Source organism: Trichosurus vulpecula, chromosome 1, assembly GCF_011100635.1.
Source record: "Trichosurus vulpecula isolate mTriVul1 chromosome 1, mTriVul1.pri, whole genome shotgun sequence".
NCBI classification, from domain to species: Eukaryota; Metazoa; Chordata; class Mammalia; order Diprotodontia; family Phalangeridae; genus Trichosurus; species Trichosurus vulpecula.
In genome coordinates this window covers 329817876-329826439 of record NC_050573.1, presented here as the reverse complement: position 1 = coordinate 329826439, position 8564 = coordinate 329817876, and the positions used below count along the sequence as shown (strand labels likewise).

General features: G+C 38.9%; 1 pseudogene; it reads right to left on the bottom strand.

Annotated features, from left to right (window-relative positions):
• Positions 1 to 758: 758 nt before the first annotated feature.
• On the bottom strand, positions 759 to 2297 carry LOC118833792 (annotated as a pseudogene).
• Between the last annotated feature and the right edge of the window lie 6267 nt (positions 2298 to 8564).

The following is an 8564-nucleotide window of genomic DNA, read 5'->3' as shown; positions in this document are numbered from 1 at the left end:
GTGAGAGTAGTCTGTATGCAGGTAAGCCTCTTTACTACCCTTCTGTTAGCTTCAAGAGGTTTTAAATTTTATCTGAGGGCAAAATACCCAGTGTCTTTATATGTATATATATAAATTATGTATGCATGCATGAATGCATACGTATTTATATGTGTGTGCTTATGCCAGTTTGTACAACTCATCTCTCTCTGTCAGAGGTGTCTCAAGTCCTGTAAACACTTTCAGGGCAAAAGGAAGACATGATGATGCCCTTACTACTTATTTGTTTCCTTCTTCTACTCACCCATCTTGATATAGAATTCACTTTTGCTAGAATTATATAGTCTCTAAAATTGATATTTTTTTCTTTCCACCTCAAATTATCCACTCTCAACGCACACACACACACACACACACACACACACACAGTGTTCTGTCAACATTAACTTGGGTTATGTAGACATAAACCTCATTACTTTTAACACTGTTTCCTTCCTCAATTCCTGCCTTCCTCTCAGCTCCTAATCTTTCTTTCTTTCTTTCTTTTTTTTTTGGACCTTCCACAGATTCTTTATTACATGTTTTATCAGTCATCAGAGATGAAAATCCTATGTCCAGGCAGAGGCAGGTGTGTTGCAAGAGCAGACTGGTTCTCTTTTACCTCCAGAGCCGGAATGGGGCAGGGCAATGGATGGGTGCTTGGTTCCACTTTCCCCGGGCAGGGTCCTGGAGTTCCCGACTGGCAGAGATGACAGAATGGGGAGGAGAGGAGGCTAAGTTCAGGCGTCAGTGACCTCCATGTTCTGCAGCCAGCCTTCTAGGGCCACATCTCCAGCCGTCATTTTCTTTTTGCCACCCTCATACTGTTTCTTTTGTTTCTTGGGTGGTTCCTGGTCAATTGGGGCGGGTTTCACAAAGGGGATCAATTCTTGAAGACCTGATGCCATGAATTCCTTTAACCTCTCAGGCACAATGATACCCTTCTCTGTCTGGTAGTTTTCTAGGATGGTGCAGATGGTCCGGGTAGTGGCACACATTGTGGCGTTGAGCATATGGACAAATTCCATCTTATCCATCATCTTCTTAGTCTGTCCATAGCGGATGTGGAGCCGATGGGCCTGATAGTCTGTGCAATTCGAGCAGGATACTAATTCATGGAAGGCTCCTGAGCCAGGGAACTAGGCCTCCAGGTCCAGCTTCTTACTGGCAGCATGGTTCAAAGAGCCTGAGACAATATTCACAATGTAATAAGGAATGCCCAAGACCTGGTCGAATTCCTCTGCGGTGTTGATCATCTCGTCAGACATTTCCCATGATTTGTTGTCATGCAGTGATGCATAGACAAACTGCTTGATCTTCTCAAACAGGTCAACTTGAAAGATGCCACAGGTATCACGACCATGGGAGCCCACCTCCTGGCAGAAGCAGGTAGAAAAGCCAGCATACTTGATGGGCAAGTCCTCTGGCCGAAGCCACTCCATGTAGGGCAGCAATGGGCTGCTCTGAGGTAGCGATCAGGTATTTCTCATCATAGAAATTATCATCAGATTTTTCACTGCCTTTGCCAATCACCTTGTACAGCTACTTGTCAAACTGGCTGAGCTGTGCCACCTCCTGCATCACCTCTTTTCTCATGAAGAAAGGGGTATAGGTGGGGGTGTAGGCCCTGCTAGAAAGGGTTTGAAGGGCAAGCTGGACAAGGGCCTGTTCCAAGAACACAAGGACTCCCTTCAGGAAGTAGCCTCGGCCTCCAGCCACCACTGCTCCTTTTTCACCTTCAAAGCCGTCCACCATCACCACCAGGTCCACATGAGAATATTTCTTTCTCACAGTACAATCACCCCAAATCCTCTCTACTTTGTTGTCAGCATCCTCGTCATTGCTGATGGGCACAGAGGGATGGAGGAGGTTCTCAATTTCTTGGAGACTTTCCAATCGCTCTGCTTCTAGTTGTATCCTCTCAGCATCACACTTGATGATGGCTTCGTCAATGAGGAGTTGGACTTTTTTTACCTGTGTCACTTTCAGGCTCGTTAACGTGTCTGCAGTCAGGTAATCAAGGTTCAACACAATTTCTGGTAAGGATTCCTTATCCCCCACAGGCTCTTTTTTCTTCATTTTCTCTCCAATTGCCCTGCTGCATAAGTTCTTCAGCTTGTTTAAGTTGTCTGCCCAAAATCTGCATCGTCGCCACTGCTGTCTGCCCGCACCAGCTGATCCACCAGCCCCGGGTCCTTGAAGTGCTTGTTTTGGGCTTCCCAGACCAGCTCCGGATCTCTTCCTTTATCAACATGAAACAGATTGAAGTCCAGCACCATCCTCCCTTCTCTGCTGGTGTCCTCAGCTCCTAATCTTTCTACTAGTATTCAGTCCATCAGAATAGGCACAGAATTGAGTTGCCACCTTGATTTTAATACATACACATATATAAAATGAAAAAAAAAATAATAAAGTAATATTATTCTTGTAAATAGTTGTAAAAGTAGCCACAATCTACTTTCTCAAATAGAAATTGGGATTGTAAGTCAAGAGAAGCAATTTCCATGAGGAAATCACTAACTCTAAGAAAGAACAGGCAAGAAAGTCCATCAACAAAAGTCAGCCCCACCTCAGCCCTCTTCCAGAATTTTAGATGGTCTCTACCTCTTTCTCAGACTCTTTTCCAGACTTCTGAACACTTGACTCTGTTACTGAATGGTGACTACTTGTGAAAGCACTCAGCTTAACCACCTATCACAAAATCCAGCATATGAATTGAATTTTGATACTATTCTGCCTCAAACATTTCCATTCTCCACCAACCTTACAAGTGACAAACTTCTGTCCTCTTTGATGGCTTCTTGTGTGTGTGTGTGTGTGTGTGTGTGTTTTGTTTTTTGTAGGCAATCAGGATTAAGTGACTTGCCCAGTATCTCACATTAAGTGTCTGAGGCTGGATTTGAATTGGGGACCTCATGACTAGAGGGCCAGTGCTCTATCCATTGTGCCACCTACCTGTTCTGGCTCCTGTTATTTTTCCTACCTGCATGCCTCACCCCTCCCTCCCCACCCAAAACCAAAATCAATACTCTAGGACTCAGGGCTGGGTAACCTGCAGCCTTGAGGCCAGATGTGGCCTTTTAGGTCCTCACGATGGTGTTTGGACTGAGTCCAAGTTTTACAGAACAATACTTTTATTAAGGGGATTTGTTCTATGAAGTTTGGATTCATTCAAAGAGCTGCCCTTGAGGACCTAGAGAGTCACATGTGCTCTCAAGGCTACAGGTTCCCCACTCTTGCTCTAGGTAATTTTCCCCTTAAGTAAACTGTAGAACTCCATAGAGTTTGCTTGAACAGTAGAAAAAAGGTGTTTTGCAAGACTGCTACAAGCTCTGCCCTAATATCCTCTTTCTTCTTTCCCAAGCCCTTTTTGAGAAGTCATACAATTGGCATGTATTGCTTAATAAACCAATATGCTCAGAAGCTCAAATCTTTGCTCAGTTGTTCCAGATTCAGATTGTGTCCATATCTCTGTCTCTCTCTCTCACTCTGTCTTTCACACACACACACACACACACACACACACACACACACACACACACATACACACACATACGCACACACGTACCCACCATGTTTTTTCATCAGTATTCTTCTGGTAATGCAATCATGTTTAACTTCTTCATTTTACACATTAGGAAACTGAGACTGAGAGGTTAAATAATTTGACCTAAAGTCACACAACTAGTATGTGATAAAGATAGGATATGAACTGAGTCCTATTTTCAGTAATACTGTTGGGGTTTAGGAGTCCTGGGACCCTGATATAGTAACATACAGGTCCTGCCTCAATGAATTTGACCCAAGCCTTCTTTCAGTCAAAGACAAGGTTTGTTAAAACACTGGTAGAGGACGGGTGTGATTCAAAAAATCTGTCATATTGTCCAGACTCTTAAGGAATCTGAGCATTGGTCAGATTCTTAAGGAATCTGAACATCTGGGAAGGTTGTATTGACAAGTGCCCAGATTGAATCTGAGTACTTTAAGGGAGGCAAGATGGATCTTTTATACCTAGGACTGTGGGAACAGAGTCTAGATGGAATTAAAGGAGTGGTGGTCTAGGGTGGGGCCAGGTGCAGACAATGAAAGGGCAGTTAATTTCCTGGGAAGGGCTGATTGCCCCAGGTGAAGGCCAGGGATCTGGGCCATGTGGGAAGGTACAGGGGCTTTTCCTTTTTGGGGTCCAGATCCCAAAGACATGGTCTTTTCCTTTTGGGGGTTCAGATTCACAGATCTGAACCACAGATATCACAGTGCCTCTCTCTAGGTGAGCTATATGTAAGTCATGTGCTCTCATGTGGCCACAGTTTTGCTGTGGCAAAATGCACAAAAGTCTTCAGTATATATACAATATGTGTATGGGTATATATCTATGTATCTATATGTGTATATATGTATGTATATGTGTATGTAGGTAATCTTTAAGATAGATATAATGGCTTATCAGGGACAACAGGGGACCCTTGGTTGTTGAAGGCTATAATAGTGATGTACATGCTCTGGTAGATTCTACTATGCCCAAAAGACCCTAATACTTTGTTGTCTTAGAACCAACTCAGGTTATATCAGAGAGGATCTGACATAAGAATAGACATGACCTTTGATTGGCCATGGATATTCATGAAGATTATCTAAAAGGATGAAAACAAATTTACTAAGATAATCACCTTTGGTAAGAGATTGCTCCTGCTGATGACATCTTGTTTCTGTAAGTATTAAACAGTTTTAACTTGATGTCTCCAGTTCCTTTACTAGCCAGTAACCACTGGGGCATATCTTTATGTGAGAAGAGTCCTCAGTGGACTCTTGGATATAGCCAATTTTAGTTGTTTAACATGAAATTAAAAAAAGAATAGCAAAAACATTGACTCTGAGATTTTGTTTTTTAAAGTTATTTTGATGGCCATTCTTAATGATAAATGAATTTGAAATTCCAGGAAGTTTTCTACTTTGTCATTACTTTAATTATGCATAGGTCCACTTATTTTATAGAGATGCAGTATGAATATTTAAGAAATGAACTTTCAAGATCCTTAAATATACCAGAAGGAAAAGCAGTGTGTAAGTCATAGCTATTATCATAATTTTAATGAAAGATACAATTTTATTTTCATTCAGCATAATGTAACTGGTTGGGTGGTTTTAATAAGAGTTAAATGAAAAATCTTAATGAAAAGACAATATACTTTTAATTACTTGAATTCTATTTTTTTTAGCTTCTTGATTATCTATACATTTTACTTGGCCTTGATTTTGTCATGTTGTATGCCTTTAAGAGTAACAACAGGCATTTATTTAGCATTTTATGGATTACGAAGCATTTTGCACATATTATATCATTTGAGGTTTTTTTTTAACAACACCCAGGTATAAATATCTCCATTACTGATATAGTAAGTTAAGATTCTGACATAATTCTCTCCTAAGTCCATCTCTTTTTTGTTATGCTATGCTTCCTTTGCCTAATTCATTACTCTTTGGCAAACCCAAAAATTAGAGAGGAAGAGGAAAAATAGGAGATTTCATAAAATCCTAGTCCTTAGTAGTCAGGCAGGCAGGTGTCAGATCAAATTGAATGAAGGATTTAAAGTCAGGAAGACCAAGTTCAAATTTGGCCCCAGACACTTAATAGATGTGACCCTAAGCAAGTCACTAAACCTCTCTTTCCACTTCCTCATCTATAAAATGGGAAAATAATAGCAGCTACCTCATGGAGTTGTTGTGAGGATAAAATAATTCACCATATGTAAAACAATTTGCAAACCTTAAAATACTGTATAACTGCTAAATATTTACTATCTAAAAATATTAAATGTGTATAGTGTGCATTAGAGCGTGGTGGGAGACAGGAAAACTGACTTATATTTAAGAGTAGAAAACTTTAAAATCAATGGTTAAATTGGCCTACAGGATTCTTTTTCCAGTTGATGTTATTTTCCCCCTGTGGTTTCTAAGCACTAATTGGATAGAAATTCTATTTTATTTCCTTTTTACTATATTGCCAAGTATTTGACAATATACTCAAAATTGTATATAAGAAAAAAATCTTACACTTTTATGACATTAGGTATTACCTTACTTCAATAGGGGTCAATTTCCTTCTTTCTATATCTGAAGTGGTTGCACTAGATAACCTCTAAGTTAAGTCTTCTAATCCTATGAAATTTTAAAATTGCCTCAAATTTTAAAAGACAATTCAAAAGACATTAAGTATCCTACTTGTACTATGTCCCATTTTAGCTATCTTCATCAGATGAATATCTCATTAATCTTCTAAAATGCTTAGTCCCCCAGAGAAGTGCTATTAATATCACGTATAGTCAAAATACATTTAATTAATGCCAAGGGTATGGAACAAATCAACCAAATCCAGGTAATACCGAGTCATTCAACTGATGTTCCATTTTTAATTCATTATGGATCTGAAAACCAAATTTTACACTGAGGCATTTGTATCAAAGAAGGCACTCCGGGACAAGTAATAAAGCACAAAGTTTCGAGTTACTAAGTCTGGTATATCCCTTATGATGATAAATCATTACTATCTTATTATCATTAATGAGACTGTATGAATTGAGAAATAGAGGTTCCCAAGGACATAAGTGGGTTAATTGGCATGCACCACCACAAAGATTATCTGAGTCTTATCCATTTTGGAAAGCTCTGTGTGATGGCTATCACAATTTCTAGAAAATCAATGAAGATGCACCATGTTTTTCAATATGTTTTTCGGTTTATTTTAACTAGCAGCTGCTTTTTTGAGTCAAATTTGATGACTTAGTTTATTTGGCATAATTTTATAGGATTCAAAATTACGTAGTTTTATTTTTATATGTCAAGTTAAATTGCTTGATACAATATCATTACATGTTGCTGACAAATGTGGAATACAGTCAAGGGTGAAAGTTGAATGATGACCTTTATTTTCCTGTTTTTTTTTTCTGTCCCCATAAAGTAATTTGTTTCTAGCCCCATGGACTAAAAGTCTGAAAGTTTACTCTAAATCACTGGTAAATCACTGAATAGCTACTTGACGTCTTGGAAAAGACATGCATTCTTCTTCAGGAACTTCAAAATGAATATTATCTAGAATATTTTTCATGTTGAGATGTTTCTTGTCAAGTTACAAACTATCTGGGTCTTTACTGTGTCAATAAAAATAGTAATGATAATAATATTAATAGCTTGACTAGATAATCTATAACATCTCATAGAGTGGTAGAATTTTATTCTCTTTTATCCATCTCTCTAGTTATGGGTCTCAGTTTTTCTCTATTGTCCAAATACCATATTTGTGAGGGTCCCTGTTCTTGAAACAGCAAGATTTATTGGAATTGGATTAAGAAGACATGTTTTTTGAGTCTTGACTTCATTCATTCGTTCAACAAAGATTTTTAAACAATTACTATATTGGAGGCACCATGCTGATAATGGGAATAAAAAGATGGACATGAAACAGTTTTTTTTCTTTAAAAAATGTAGCTTGCATTGTATTGATAAGAAATAACATAAATATAAATAAGTTAATACAAGGTATATGCCAAGGATTTTTGCAGGGGAGAAAGAAACTAAATACTGAGGAAATCAGCTTAAGCATCAAATAGGAAGTGGCGCTTAATCTGAGTCTTAGAGGAAGCTAGGGAATCTTTAAGGTAAAGGTAAAGAAGAAGTCCATTTCAGGTTTGTGTAAATGCATGGGAATAGGAGAGGAAATACTATGTATATGGAAGTAAAGTGTTTTCACTAAAATGTTGTTTGGTTGGTTGTTGTCCTTTATTCCTGAAGAGGACCAAAATGGCATCACTATGTGGGAGTCAAGTTACAATGTGTCTGTGGCTGATCAGACCAGTATGTAATGCTCCACCACAGGTCAGGCACAAATAGCCATATGATTATTTGGGGTGAAGATGTCTCTAAATTTGCACAATTCACTTTTTTCAGCTACTGCAATTCTAGTGTGCTCATAGAGCACGTTGCCTTCTTTGATGTAGGCACACCATTCTAGGCAGTCCTTTGCCAGTGTCTCCCAAGTAACAAATCAATTCCAAAGTACTTCAAAGAGACCTTGAGAGTGTCCTTGTATCATTTATTTTTACCACCATGTGAGCACCATCCTTTCATGAGTTCTCCATAAAATAAGTCTGTTAAATAAGCATATGTTTGACATTTGAACAATGTGGCCGGCCCATTGGAGTCGTGCTCTCTGCAGTAGAGTTTGAATGCTTGGCAGTTTAACTTAAGAAAGGGCCTCAGTGTCTGGTACCTTCTCCTTCCAGGTGATCTTCAGAATCTTCCTAAGATAACTCAAATGGAAATAATTCAGTTTCCTGTCATGACACTTATATAATGTCCAGGTTTCACAGGTATACAACAATGAAGTCAGCACAACAGCTCATAGACCTTCAGTTTGGTAGTCAGGCTAATACCTCTTCTCTCCCATACTTTTCCTTTGGAGCCTTCTAAATACTGACCTAGTTCTGGCAATGGGTGTGTCAACCTCATTATCAATTTGTACATCCCTGGAAAGTATGCTGCCAAGGTAAATG